The sequence below is a fragment of the Mus pahari genome, chromosome 11, assembly GCF_900095145.1.
Source record: "Mus pahari chromosome 11, PAHARI_EIJ_v1.1, whole genome shotgun sequence".
Lineage (NCBI taxonomy): Eukaryota > Metazoa > Chordata > Mammalia > Rodentia > Muridae > Mus > Mus pahari.
In genome coordinates this window covers 29,535,580-29,550,865 of record NC_034600.1, presented here as the reverse complement: position 1 = coordinate 29,550,865, position 15,286 = coordinate 29,535,580, and the positions used below count along the sequence as shown (strand labels likewise).

Below are 15,286 nucleotides of genomic sequence, written 5' to 3'. Positions count from 1 at the left end.
GTAAATGCACCATGAGCATGCCTGTCATTTGAGGGAGGCCTCAGCAAGTGCCAGATGCCCTAGAAACAGAGTTTTAGACAGCTGTGAGAGGCCGTGTGGGTACTGGGAATAGAACTTGGGCCCACTGCAAGGAATGAAAGTGTTGCTAACCATTGATCCATCTCTCCAGCCCCATGAATTCTATTTCTCATTTCCTTTTGATTTATGAAAGTTAAAAGCCAGGAACTATCTATCTCTACGGATTCTGTCCTCTCTCTGCCACCGAGGCCAACAGCAGCCACAGCAAGTCCACCGGCAGGCTTAGAAGGAAGAGGAAGCACAAAGGGGAACTACAGGTGGTGACCAGTTCTGGGAAAGATGGAGGAGCGAGGTATGTATGGCTGCCTGCTAGAAGGCCAGTAAGCCACGCTCATTTCTCCTCCAAAGACATATCTCTAAAGACAACTTAGGCATGGCCAGGTAAGAGTCACACAGAGACAGACCATAAAAAGACTTCCCAGAATGTCCATTCCTCTCCTTCGGGTTAGCTGTGGGGTAAGCTGTAAATACTAAAAACAATAAGACCAATAGGATGCCTGAGGCCAGCTGTGGTAGTGCACACTATAAATCCCAGCACAAAGGAGGCTGAGTCAGGAAGATCTCAAGTTCAAGGCCAATCAGGAGTGACAATGCAGGATTGAGACCTCATCTCAAAAAGCCTATCAGATAGCAAGACCCCATCTCAATGAACAAACAAAAAGCAAGTATGTGCTGAGTAACAGAGACAGTCCATTTAACCAACCACCGCTGTCAGGCAGAGAGGCAGGAAGCATCATTATCATAGAGGTTTGGGGACTTCCCATGGTCACACAGCGATGAAAGCAGACTCTGGTCATCGGGCACTTCAGTCGGATCTTCTGCCCTTCTGACTCATCAGTTATTCATGCTAGTGAGCAGTGACCCAAATTCTTTGCACGTGCTTATCCATCTATTCTTCACTGTAGTGTTGCAAATCATGTAATGTTAGGGGGTGCTGAGCCCCAAGATTTTGTACAGGTCACTGGGAAAAAAGTCCAGGCAAGCAAGAAGGCCTTAAAACCCCCTCTCAAAACCATGCTCCAACATGCCCGGCAAAAGCCAGATGAACCTAACCTATGTCCCTCCCAGCCTTTTCTTCTGCCCCATGACACATGATCTAATGCTAGGCAAGTGACTAAGCATGTATCTGAGTGTTCCTGCACTGGGCCACCCATTCTTCTCAGGGTTGCTTGGCCTTTTCTTCAGCTTGAGTTACAGTTGATGAAGACTGTGTTTCCATGCATACCCATGTAAACACTAGGGGAGAGGAACGCTTTTGTGGGAAGAACACTTCAGACTCAGGGAAAGCGAACCAACTTGCCCAAAACTTCAATCACTTAAAGTCACAGCTAGGACTCAAAATCTAGATAGCAATGCCACAACACAAAAGACTAACCTCTCTTACAGCCGTTTACAAATAACAACTTAAAAATATCTCTCCCCTCTACTTGTAGAGCAAGAAGGGGGATGAGCTGAAACACGTGGCTCTTGATGGGTTATTCACAGGACTTGGAGCCCCTTGATTACCTGGGACACACACTCTACTCCCCCCTCTTCCTTTCACTTCCTTCAGTGAGATTAACCTACTCCTCCATCCTTCTAACCTGCCTTGCTGGGGAGCTGGAGGCAAAAGAATGCTCCAGAAGAGACCTGTCTCCATAGGGCATCATTCCTGGGTCTGCCTGAGGATCCTCATTAGCTGACCTGCCTGCATGGTGAAAGACATGACTTCTTGGTTTATTCTCCCCAGGTTAGTTAAGGAATGTCCTAGGCTGTTTTTGTGTGTGTGTGTGTGTGTGTGTGTGTGTGTGTGTGTGTGTGTTTGTTTTTCTTGCTTCTGTAATGGTTGGCTACAGGGGTGATGCCATATTTTGGAAACTTTTCTGAGCCACTTTCCATGCACCCACAGGTGACTATTAAAGTGACTGGAGTGTTTTATAAATACCCTAAATAAATAACATAAAAACATAGCTTGCAAGTAAGATTAAGCTAACTTAGCTAAAATACAACTTGAAAGCTAATCAGAATCTAAAATGAATTTTATATCCCTAGAACCCAGTCCATAGAACACAGAGGTGCTGTGTATTTGGGGATTAAAACATGACTATACAAAATGTGATAATGATAAATGGCAACTCTTATAGTTCACCTCTACATCTAGCAGGAAGAAACAGTCAAAAACATCAGCACATGCATGGTGTACACTATGATGTCCTGTCTCTATTGTGTGTAATTGTCATTTCACTGAATCAGAGGTCAGAGTCACTTTCTCTTCTCCAAGGGCTCACTGTGTATTAGAGGAAAAGGCTAGAATCTGCCAAGACATTCTGGATCAGTCTCTCTTCATCTATCTCCTGTCTGCATCATCCACCGACTGCCGAGCTCTGACCTCTCCAATTACAGGTGTCACTCAACTCGCCCATAAACTCAATCCTAGATTCCGGAATTGGTCATTCCGGAAAACACATAAAAGAAGCTTCCAGAAGGGAGAAACTGATGGCCAGATATTTTGTGTGCTGGAAAACTTTCAACCAACTAGTGAATACACACATGGAAGAAATGTAAATTAAGTGCTTAAGAATTTCATTAAGGGAAGCCAGGTGTGGTGTTACGTGTCTACAGTCCTGGTACTTGGGAGGCTGAGACATAAGGATCAGATGCTCAAAGACAGTCTGAGCTACCTAACATGATTCTCTCATAAATAAATAAATAAATAAATAAATAAATAAATAAATAAATAAATAAATAAATAGACAGACAAAAATTGCCATTTTGTTTGTTTCATTTTTGAATGAAAACTTTCCAAGTACCATCCCATGGGAGCAGTGGGATGGGCTATAACCGGAGTTCTACTCTAATGCAGAAGTTTTAAATGTGTGTGCTTTGCTTCAAGTGTCTTATAGGAAGGAGGATTTTTGACTCTCAGATGGAGAGGAAGAGGAATGGGAGGCAAATACAGATGTATCAAGCCTTCATATCTTGGTTAATCCAGGCTACCCCAACAGTGATTCTGTCTTTGGCCTTGGGTGGTCTCATTGCACAGGACTATGATATTTATGGTTGTTCACCCTTATAGGCCTTGGGGACGACAAGATGAACTCAAATCAATTGGACTTGAACTAGCTGGCTTTGAGCTGGTGAAACAAACAGGCCATTTGAGTTGTACACATAGTCCACATTACTGAGGGATGGAGACCCCTCCCAGAGCAATGTCTTATGAAAATGTGTTCAGAAATCAAGCATTTGCCACCTCTAGAGCTGATAAGAGTATGAGCATTTATAGGACACGGCTTTCTCTTTGTGTGTGATCTCATGGTCAAGTAAGAAAGTGTGTGTGTGTGTGTGTGTGTGTGTGTGTGTGTGTGCGTGCGTGTGTGTGCAAGTGGGGGGAATGTGTGTCTATATGTGTGTGTGAGAGTGTATGTGTGAGTATGCATATATGTGTGCAAGTGGGGGGGAATGTGTGTGTCTATATATGTGTATGTGTGTATGTAAGGAGTGTGTAAGTGGGGGAGTGTGTGTGCATGTGGAGGGGAATGTGTGTGAGTGTGTAAGTGGGAGAGAGTATGTATATGTGTGTGAGTGTATGTGAGTATGTGTGTGTAAGTGGGGGGAGTGTGTGTATGCATGTAGAGGGTAGTGTATGAGAGTGTACAAGAGGGGTAGTGTGTGTGTGTGAGTATGTGAGTGGTTGTGAGTGTATGTGTGAGGAGTACATAATGGTATAAGTGGGGGAGTGCATGTATGTGTGTGAGAGGGGGTAGGGGGTAGTGAGTATATGTGTGTAAATTAAAACAGAAAATGTTTCCCAATTTGTTTGCAACTCAGTCAAACTGCTTGCAGTACAGCATTAAAAATTTTGTCTTTCAAGCAAAAGAATTATTTCCTTTCAAACACAGACTGGGTAAAAACACTCTCTGAATTGATCAGAAATGCAGCCAGTGCTCTGCAGTAGTTATTGCTAATCACATACCAATTTTCAAACACTCCCTGAAAATTACTCACAGGCAATTAAGCCCGTTAGATTCATCCTGTGGTGGAAGCCGTCCTTTTGGGGGTTGTCTGTCTAGAACAATTGTCAAAGTTCTAAAGGGGGTGAGGGGGGTTGTGTGACACTTTAGCTCATAATCCAGTTAATATATCTACCGTAGATTCCATGTGTGTATAGTGTTGACACAAATAGCAAGTCAGGGAGCTGGGTCTACAGCCAGAAAATTGGCTCCCCAACAACACAGGGTAAGCTCAGGTGTATTCTGTTGCTCAGTGCAGGAGCACAGGTAGGGGTAAAGCAAGGGCTAATCCGGTCCCCCTGGCTTTCCCATCTCCCGGCTAGCTCCTCTCATTCATGACCTGAAAACCACCTTTTAGAGCTGTGCCTTTCTTCATGTATGTCTACAGGGTGAGCAACCTGAAGCGTCCTCACTTGCTTCCATGGTAATAGCATGGAGGTCCTGCCTATTGCAACAAATGTCCCAAGCCCTTTCTCTCCAAGCAAGTGAGAGAGTCCTATGGAGCAGAGCACACATCTTCATTGTTGGGTATACAGTGCTAAGCAAATGAGTTTCTCAGCAAGCTGTCAGGGGTCTCACTGGAGGGGGTCTTGCACTGTATCTAATTTTTTTTTAATATTTAAAACACTCATTATGTGTGGCGCCCATGTGGGAAGCAGATAACATCTTTTCTCAGCCTTCTCTCCTTCCACCTGGGTCCCTGGGCTGGAACCTGCTTACCTGCTTACCTGCTTACCTAGTTACCTAGTTACCTGGTTACTTGCTTACCTAGTTACCTGGTTACCTAGTGTGAGCAGCGAGCTCCTTTATGCACTGAGCCACCTCTCTGGGTTTCTGCCTTTTCATCCAGGCAGCCCCGGGCCTTTTGGTACCATGAGTTACTCATTTGGGTTTTGTTCCCCTCCTTTTCTCCTCAAGAGTAAGAAGGCAGGATCAAGCTGTCAGAAAGAATGGCTCGTTTCTACCAGGATCCAGAGACAATGAACTGTACAGAAGCTTCGGGCACAGATATCGACGGTTTCATTTCCATTTTCTGTTTCCAGTCCTTGGGGCCCCTAGTTAACACCCTTTACTAACCTCCTCCTCAGCGTCTGCTCTCCCATGCCAGGATAAGCCCAGCAGTGAGACAAGCCAGCCTTGTCACCGAGGGGGTGGACGAGGTGAAACCTGCATAATCAGCATTTGCACACTTGCCAGGGGCTGATTGTAGGCCTCTGAGCCAGGCCATCCAACATGATTTTGGGAGCAATTTCTCAGATTACACAATCAGGAGGACCGCCCAGGGGTGCAAGGAGCCTCCTGTGCAGCCATCGATCGCCCCAAGACCTGTCTGCCCACTCTGAAACAAAAAAACACCTTTCACCCGCACTTCCACCAGGCGGGCTCTTGGACCTGGCTGTTTTCTGTGGCCTCAGTCTGGGAGCAAGCGACATGCCTCTTGGGAGAGTGATGGATTTCCTGCAGTCTAGAGATCACAGGATGGCTACTGAACTACCTAAGCTCTGGGGCTGTTCTTAGTCTTTGAAATACACCAGGTCAGCAGCACGTGGGACCTGAGTTTTCTTGGACTGTCACTTGAGGAGCCAGACCACAGCACCAGGATCTTTCACGGTACAGGGGGAAGAGGGAAGGGGCACAAAGGCCAAGTCAGTCCGGCTGAAGGCCACAGTTCCTGGGGTTCCTCACCCAGTCAGCCTTAGAGATGACTGGTCCGTGGAGACTTTGCCCTTCTGTGACCCTACTGCTCTCTGGCCATCGTCGAAAACCAATTGGTTTACAAATAGTTATGATAAACCTAAGGTCTTAATTTCCTTTAAGAGACCCACCGTGAAGCTGTGTAAACGTCTCCTGACAGATGTAATGGAGGGTCATTAGCAGTACAAAGTCTGTCGGACCGCAGCATTAGTTCAAGGGAATACCTCGGTGTCCACCGAAATTGCCGCGCATGTAAACCAATTTCCCCAGCAGAAGGGTAAACAGAGACTCGTTTGAACCCCAAGATGAAAACAGATGGGATATCGCAAACAGTTACCCAAAATACAACAGACTTCTGGGCTAATTACACGTGGTTAGCTCTGAATGGAGGAGGAAATAGTTTTCTTTGCTGCTAAATGTCACAAGAGTCACCTAAAGGCTCAGAAGGAGGCCGCTTGCTCTTGCGAAAATTGCTAAAAATTAATCTATGCTAGAGCCGCTTCTAAAACACTGAACAGGCCCCTAGCTCTCAGTCTGCTGCCGGCTATCTAGATACAGGCATGTGTTAGAGACCGTGCGATAGGCTTCAAACCCCAAGGTAACCCAGATCCTGGGATGCTCTGCATCCTAAGAAGCCTCCCCAGAGCCCCAGAGGACACCGAGGAGGGCACCTGTGGTCACCGCATCCTGAATGTGCGCATCCTCACATCCGTGCTCCATCCCAGAGGCTTCACCTCGGAAGCAGCAGGCGACCACGGTCGGGCTAAGGCTAGGAACCGGGTGAGGAGGAGGCACCCGGCGGCGAGGTCGCGGGTTCCTGGGCTCCGGAAGACGCGCTGGGGGTAATGCGGTAGGAGGACGGGGCTCCAGCCCCGGGAGAAGCCGCGTGCAGGGTTCAGCCATGTTTCGGTTGCCCTCTGACCTGACCCCGGGCCCACAAAGGCCTCCCGGCTGTGTCGCTATGCCCCAGCTTTCCAGTCGCTGACAAATTAATGAGCCCACGTCAGGTTGGGTTTACACCCCAGCCAGCCAAGCAGCTCTTCAGCCAAGCACCCGAGTGGAAAATGAATGCCGGGCAGCTCGCGAGGCTCTTGCACGCGTGTGGAGGGGACTAGTGTCCTTGGTCCCCAACTAGCCAGGCTCAGGAACCCAGGAAAGTTGAAGATCTTGTGGGTCCACCCTCCTCTGCCAGTCTTTATCTTCAAAGGGAACCAGCCTGGATCAGGCAAGCCTGTTCTGTGTGAGAAATGCATCTGTCCTAATGTGGCAAATTACTCAGACTGCACTTCAACATCCCTGAAAGGCAAGGCATGCATGAGAGCTTGTCTGGGTTGTAGACTCCACATACCTTCTAGGTCTTTATAGAGTTGTATAGTCTTTTTCCAGGCCTCACTATATTTGGGACTTAAATTTGTATTCCTAGGGCCACCTAGCTACAGAGGTTCAGGGATTCTATCCATTAATGTGTGCCGGACTGAAGCAGGGAACTCTTGGCTTCTTTCAGAGGCGATCTTCTAGAAGGAGAAAGCCCAGAGGAGACAGTTATAATCTTGGGGGAAGGTTTGAAAGCCAAAGATAAGTTGAAATAGGATTTGATATGTGTTTTGAATAAAAGTAGTCCTGGTGCCTCCTAGTTAGCTCTGACTCTCCCAGTGCTGACAGCTGTCTTGTTGCTCTTTAAAAAAACGAGGAATTCTGCTCAAGAGAAAAAAAAAATGACTCACTTTAAAGTTGATAATCCTTCATGCATTGATTTATATTATTTATATAAATATTGATTATTATATAATACATATTTATATTGTATCTATATTTTTTCAAATGTGTTAAAAGCAAACACTTTCATTTTGAAGCACTTGGAGAAAAATCAGAGCAGTTCTCTGAAAATAAGAACGAAGCCCCCTCTTCCTGGAGCCTTGCAGACTGTTGGAAGGAACCGATGTGACTGTTTACTGCTTCCTGTGCCATCCATGCCCTTGCTCCAAGACCTTCTAACAGTGGAGGCCAGCTCTCCTCTCCTAGTGACAGGTCTGTCCCCTCTCTTAGGACCCTGCCCTTACTCCTCGTTCCCTTGTCTAGATTGCATTGGCACACGACCCCAACCCATCCTATGGGATCTGCTCCCCTTTATAAAGACGGCTTCCTTCTCTGAGCCCAAACCTCGCCCTGAAATCTTAGTGCACCTACAAGGGCAAGTGGTGATTTCAAGTTGCCACACCTTTAAGGAGCTAATATCTCCAAGAGTGAACTATAGCACATGATAATTATCTTTCTGCATGTTACTCTCATCAAGTCCCAAGATAGCTTAGAAAGGAGATAGTAAGTTTATTTGGTCTTGGTGTGGCTGTGCCCTGTAGCAGAGCAGAATGTCACAACAGAGCCTCACACTGAAGAAAATGCTCACCCTGCAGTAGCTGGGAGTAAAGAAAATTAGGTAGGGCTTCTGTTTCCATAATCCCCTTCAAGGATTCACCCCAATGACCCCACCTCCCCAAAGCTCCACTTCTTTCCAATAGTACTAACAGGCTGGGAGGCACACTATTTTTTTTTAATATGTGGAGCTCAGGGGGCCTGAGAAGAACTGCATGCAGCATCCAGTGAACAATCTCTTCAGTTGACATTTAAGCTCCCAAGGGACAATGATCAAGGTAATACTGTTGTCTCACAGCATAGCATCAGATGAAGGAGTGCTAACTTTGTGGATTCCACAGCTCATTTGAATCAACATGGTCCCCTTTAAAATTCTAGTAAGTATTGGGACTAGAGAGATGGATCCCTGTTCTTCCATAGGACCCTGGTTCAACTCCCAGCACCTATGTGGAAGCTCACAACCATCTCTAACTCCAGTTCCAGGGGATCTGAAGCTTTCTGGATTCTGCAGGCACTGCAAGCACATGCTGCACAGACATACTTGCCTGAAAAACACTCATGCACATCAAATAATTGAATACTAATTTTTAATTCTGTTAAGTGGTATTTAGGGAAGAACGTACATCCCCCCTGCCAGTTTCTGCCTTGTTACAAATTGCTTCTAAATTATTTCTTCTAGAACTGAGAATATTGAGAGAGAGACAGAAAGAATAAATTATGGCCAATGCTAAGGACAAGTTCATCTACTAAGAGGAAGTACAGCCTTGTAACTAATAATTCACATTCACTACACGTTGGCTCTACTGTCCTGGATCTATAGATAGGCTGGATATGGCTATATGGTCCTGGATCGGTTATGTAATACTGTAAACCTCAGTTTCCTCTGCTGTGGCCTGTATTACAGTTATCAGCATTAAATCAAAGAATATGAACTTAATAAATATTGGCAATGATTGCTCTCAATTTCATCTGGATATGATGTTATAATGGGAGCTTTAGGTCATTCCTTTCTGCTCACGATTGACAGGTAGTGAGTGAACTGGAAAAAGTACATATTTTACTTTAATATAAGAAAATGTAGAACCAGCAGATATTTTAAGAAAAAAACATTAACAAAAGACAAAAGTTCATATAGAAAGATAAGAATCTGGGGAATAAATAAATAAATAAATACAACATAAAATAGTCAAATCTTTGGGGAGATGAAGAAAGGTATATTTTTGACAAATTAAGAAAGGAATGCTCCCCCCCCCAAAAAGAGGCTTTATAAAGAAAAGAAAGAAACTTTAGAAATTAAAAGTACTAACTGGAGCGTGGTGGCGCACTCCTTTAATCCCAGCACTCAGGAGGCAGAGGCAGGCGGATTTCTGAGTTTGAGGCCAGCCTGGTCTACAAAGTGAGCTCCAGGTCAGCCAGGACTATACAGAGAAACCCTGTCTGAAAAAACAAAAAGCAAAACAAAACAAAACAAAAAGTACTAACTGGAAAGGAGTTCAGTGAGAGAGGAAATGTGAAGTTGAGAAATATTTAAGGAAATAACAAAAATAGAAAGCAAAAAATAAAAGCTTGGAGATCAATACAAGAGATACAGTGATTGACTAAATTCTAGGTAGAACACACAGAGTATAATTTGTTTTTCAAAGAAACAATACAAAAATGCCCCAGAATTTACTGATTTCCTAGGAAGTATTCCTAGCCTATATAAACAAATTAAGTGCCCAACACTAAGAATGAGAAAGGGCTTACCCAACACAGTATCATAAAATTTCAGGAACTCACGAATACATCAAACCTCAAAAACACTTCTAAGAAGACATCTTAACTACCATACCAAAACCATAAATCATAATTACATTACTTCTAAAAAAAGTCACTAGGAATAAAAGCACAATAGAGCAACAGCTTTACAGTATTATGGTAAACATTCTTTCTAATCTAGAATTCTATATCCAGCTAAACTGTCCCCTAAGTGACAGACAGAAAAAAGGAGGTTTTTCACACATACAAATTTTTCACCCTTATGCCCTGTAATATATTGCTGGGTTGCCATTCTCATTTAAAGTCTCACACACACACATACACACACACACACCATACATATATACATAAACACACACATACACCTATACATACACACAGCCACACACACACCCATACACACAAATACACAGCCACACACATACATATACATACATTCACCCATACACACACACTTATACACAGACATACACCCAGACATATATATATATATATATATATATATATACACATATACGTATATACAGACACATACACAGAAACACATACATACATATGCACAGACACACACACAGAACTTTGGCTGTAGTAATGCATGTGAGGACTTATGCTCCAATTGCTGCAACTATCTTCTGACCCCGAGGGGAGAATGCAAAGGATGGCAGAGAAGAACAATGAGAAGAAGCTGAGCACTCACTGGTGGCCCAAACCGCTGCATTAGTCACCCTGAAACTGACCAACATCTAAATGTTGGGTTAGGTGAGGGTCAGGGTTATGATCATCTCTCAAGCTGACATCAACAGTGAAAGCAAGCACAATTTATTAAAAAACAAAATGCTTACCTTTGTCTGGGTACTTACGTTCTGTTATGTGGCTTTTTGGTTTGCTGCTACAAGAAGTCCATGAAGTAGCTCTATTATTTTCCTCGTGCAAGAAACATAGACTCAGACTGGAGAGGTGGCTCAGTGGTTAAGAGCACTGACTGCTCTTCTGAAGGTCATGAGTTCAAATCCCAGCAACCACATGGTGGCTTACAACCATCCGTAATGAGATCTGACGCCCTCTTCTGGTGTGCCTGAGGACAGCTAAAGTGTACTTACATATAATAATAAATAAATCTAAAAAAAAAAGAAAGAAAGAAAGAAAGAAAGAAAGAAAGAAAGAAAGAAAGAAAGAAAAAGAAACATAGACTCAGACAACTAGGTGGTACACACCAAGTCTGGGCTCACCACTCTTCAGAAGAGTAGGTATTTCATGCCAATTCTTCATGATCTCGGACAGATAATAGGCATCAACCTGTGTGGAGGGAAAATAAGGAAATATTCAAACCCATGCAGATCTCAAAGCCACACTTCATAACCACTTTCTGTTCACCGTCACCATCAGTATTGTTCTGATTTGTGGTCGCCAACCTTAGATTGCTCCTGGTGAGTCACTCTTCCTGGCCTTCATGTTGTTCACTGTGGTATATAGCTGAATTCTATAAATAATTAGGATATTATAGAAGTAGCAATATGCAACTCCCCAGATGAGGTTATAAAAGACCCAGTGGCTTCTGCTTGCTTGCTTTTAGTTCATTCGCTTCGGAAGAGGCCAGTCTTTATGTCATACACACCGAGGAAGGTAAGGATAGTGCCCATGTCCCAAGAAACTGCAAGCTCTTGACAGCAGGCATGGGAGTTATCTTAGAAGAACATGCCCTGGCCAGTGCTTGAAGCCTAGCCAACCTGATAGATCACTCCTGAACGTTTGCCCCATAGAAACTGCATGATAATGAACGTTTGTTGTTTTAAGTTCAGTGTGAGGGTGAATTGTTACCAAGCAGTATATAACCCTATAGACAGGGTAATTGAAGAGGCTCCCCCTTAACCTCATGGGCAAAAGTCACCTTGATTTATTTATCACTTTGTGCATTTCAAAGAAGATATGTGGGCCTCTCAAACCCTATGAACAGAATGGATAACATGCCATTTCAGAAGCTAATTGTCCCACAGCCCTGGTAGTGAGAGACCCTCCGGGACCAAAACGAATGGGACAGCTTTTAGTGTCTCTCTCTCGCCAAGCAAGCGTTGTCCATGTCCCTGTCTCATAGACATCTTCAACAGAAAGACCCTGGAAATCAATGCAAAGTAAAAGTGGGAGGAAAAAAGTCCCCAACTATAATTCTTCCTGAAGTGCTATATAACACTCCCGCAGCGCGCAGCCTCCCTGCCTCTTCTGGTTCTTATAACACACAGGAGTTTACGGCCTTGGATCTGGCCCAAAACTGTAGATAGCCATCAATTTTGAGAACGTTCATATATTCTGAACAGTGAAACTGTTCATGGTTGTGGTGTTTATGGCTGGGGTTTAAATAGGAAGCTAATAAAGATAAAAACTGTTGATAAGGCACTCAGACCCGTCAATGGAAAGTTTCCTGTTGCCTGACCAAACTCTGGCTCCCCTCCTGAGGTCTGGGTCCACTTCTAACAGATGCCCACTGGGAGGGAGTTAAAGCTAATAGAATTAAAATTTGTTTCTCATGGAACTAATTCAGAGGCAAAAGGTGCCACTCTCAGACAGTAATGAGTAAGAAGATGGGGGAGAAGAGGTGGGGGAGTGGGAGGTAGGAGGGAGTAGGGATGGGCTGCTGTTTGCCTGCATTCATTCTATGGCTCATTTGGGCTTTCTGTTCATTTTGAATGAGCAAGCAGACTCTCCTGGACCAAGCACTGGCCAGAAAGTCAGTTGATGACCTTGGCTTGGGTTAGGGTAACCCTTAAAGATGAAGCCTTCTCTTTGCTCCAGAGGCAACCCAGTTGTAATGCATGTGGTTTTGCCGGGTCTGTCATCTGCTGTGAAAGCCCTCACACAGTCAATCAGCCTGGCTTTGTTTCTTAGAACCACTATGCACTTGAGTCTAAAATGGGCTTGAGTGTGCACACACATCTGTGGCTGATGTTGCTACAGGTGTAGGATGTTGTGGTTTCTAACATCTTACATGTGTTCTCCAAACAGTACCTCGAGTGTCCTCTTGTTTCTTGGCCTGTGTGGTTTCCTGAATTTCCGGTAGTGGGTCTCCAGCAGAAAAGCTGCAATGTATTACTAAAAACATATAAACAAAGAAACACACACATGGACAAAATGGGGTTGGCATCAACAGAAGCTTGCCCCGAACGTGGGGTGGGATGGAGGCCAGAGCACATATCTTTAGAACTTACCAAGCCCTTTCCCAGCAGTGCCCTCCCTCTCCACCAAGGAGTCACTCCAGGTCCTGAGCCCTTGGGCTCTGTTAGACAGAGCAATAGTGATCTATCTGGATTAGACCTAGCAAATAGCCTGCCTGACAGTTAAGAGAAGGAAAGTCCCCTACGTAAAGGTCTGTGCCAGCACATCATAGCCGGAGCAGGGGACTCTTGGAGTTTTTTATGTAACTCATTTAAATAGTAAATCTGTATCTTAACCCTGGGAGCTAAAAATATTACTGGGTCATGTCAGCTTAGTAAATGCCCAGGACACAGAGCTAAAGATTTAGCCAAGTGGTACTTTAAAATGCAAACAGGGGCTACTGAAGTGGCTTAGTGGGTAAAGGTGCTTGTCACTCAAGCCTGAAGACCTGAGACCCATCACTGGAATCCACAGAAAGGTAGGGGGAGAGAGCCAATGCCATAAAGTTGTTTTTGGACTTCCACACACACTCACCAAGGGTACTTGCATCGCAACACAGACACAGACACAGACACACAGACACACACACACACACACACACACACACACACACACGGGTGGGGAGGAGAATGAAAATAAGAAAATCAATCCGAATAAGCATAGTTAGGTTGCCAATAACTTCAAAATGGTCATTAAATGGGACCCTAAGCATCCATACAACTGAAAGTATGTAACCTACGTGGGATTACAGAGTAGTCGAACTGAGTTCTGGGAATGTGGGTGGAGTAGTTCTGAGGTGACCTCTATTTTCATAGTGAGGAATCAGAGATACTAAAACTCAAAAACATAAATTCAAGGAGTAGCGGTCAAAACATGAGACTTAAAACTATGTCTCTCCATTAATACACTTCCCGTTGTTGTAACTAAGTATCAAAAGCCACATAGCTGTAAAGACCTTCCCCCAAACTATGTGGCTTTTGATACTTAGTTACAACAGTGGGAAGTGTATTAATGGAGAGACATATTTTTAAGTCTCATGTTTTTACCTCTACTCCTTGAATTTATGCCTTTGAGTTTGAGTATCTCTGATTTCTCACTGTGGCAATCGCTGTAGTAAGGGGCTTGCCTGGTTTATCACATTATAATGGATGGCACCATGGCAGGACAGAAGTGATCACAGGGTGAGACAGAAGCTGATTCGGTCTTTGTCAACAATCCTCTGTCATGGATTACCCAAGTCCTACTTGAGCTATAGCTAGTCCTTACCAGAGCACTGGCCTCTATAACTACTCACTAGGGCCCGCCTCTTAAAAAGCACCTCCCAACCCTGCTACCCTGAAGCCAGAGAGAGCGCTTAGTATCTAATCCACATCTCATCCACGAAAGATACAAATAGTAAGATAATTATAGCTGCCATCAGCCACAGGTTACTGGGTTCCTGAAAGAAAAGCTGGGGAGGGATGGGAAGGACTGTGAGAGAAATAATGAGCCAAGACAACGTTCTCTGATCAAGGCTCAACTTTGAGTCTGAATTTTTAAAGGGGGAAACCCATCCCCCACTTTGCCAGAATTTCTTCTGGAAAATAAGCTCAGCTGATCAACAGGTAGTGGCTTCTTGCAGGAAGCTGCAGACATGGCAGAGAATAGACTTTACCTAGGTGGGAAGACTCCACCCTAGGTGGGCTAGCTGACTGTGGCAAAACAAGATCTGATTCAGCCTGCTCAAGGCTGGGGGTTGGGGGGGAGGGCACATTTAATCATTTGCAAAGGTCGGATGAGGCAGGCATAGGGGAGTGTTCCGTCTTTCACACAAGCTTTATAGAGAGCCCTAGTCATAGGGATATATGGGTCATTTTAATAGGTGTGAAAACAACACAAAGCATGACCTCATCACAGGCCTGCTACACCCATTTGTTTTAGTTCCGGCTTGAGATTCATGCCGTCCTCATGATTTCCTCATTCATCATGAAACTTCTCAGTCAGCCCCAAGCAGAGGCTAACTCGTTACAGGGCAGAAAGTTGGCGTCCTCCCCGCTGACAAGAAAGAACTCAAAACAAACGCACTTGCAAGTACAGTATTAGATTCTTGTGACATTTGTCGGCATTATTTAGAGATAATGAAGATGTCTATACCAAAGAAAACTGTAAGTTCTCCACATACTGAAATTCAGAAGTGATGTCATTGTGCTCCATCTCTGCCTCGAAGCAGGATATTCCTGTTTAAACTGTTAGAGGATTGGTTCTATAAG

At 44.4% G+C, this 15,286-nt stretch overlaps 1 long non-coding RNA gene across 1 annotated transcript; it reads left to right on the top strand.

The window, feature by feature from the left end:
- The first annotated feature begins 1,595 nt into the window (after positions 1 to 1,595).
- Positions 1,596 to 12,272, top strand: LOC110328743. Its single transcript, XR_002380876.1, has 3 exons — positions 1,596 to 1,807; positions 7,616 to 7,790; positions 11,464 to 12,272. It is a non-coding gene; the product is annotated as an uncharacterized LOC110328743 (long non-coding RNA).
- The last annotated feature ends 3,014 nt before the right edge of the window (positions 12,273 to 15,286 follow it).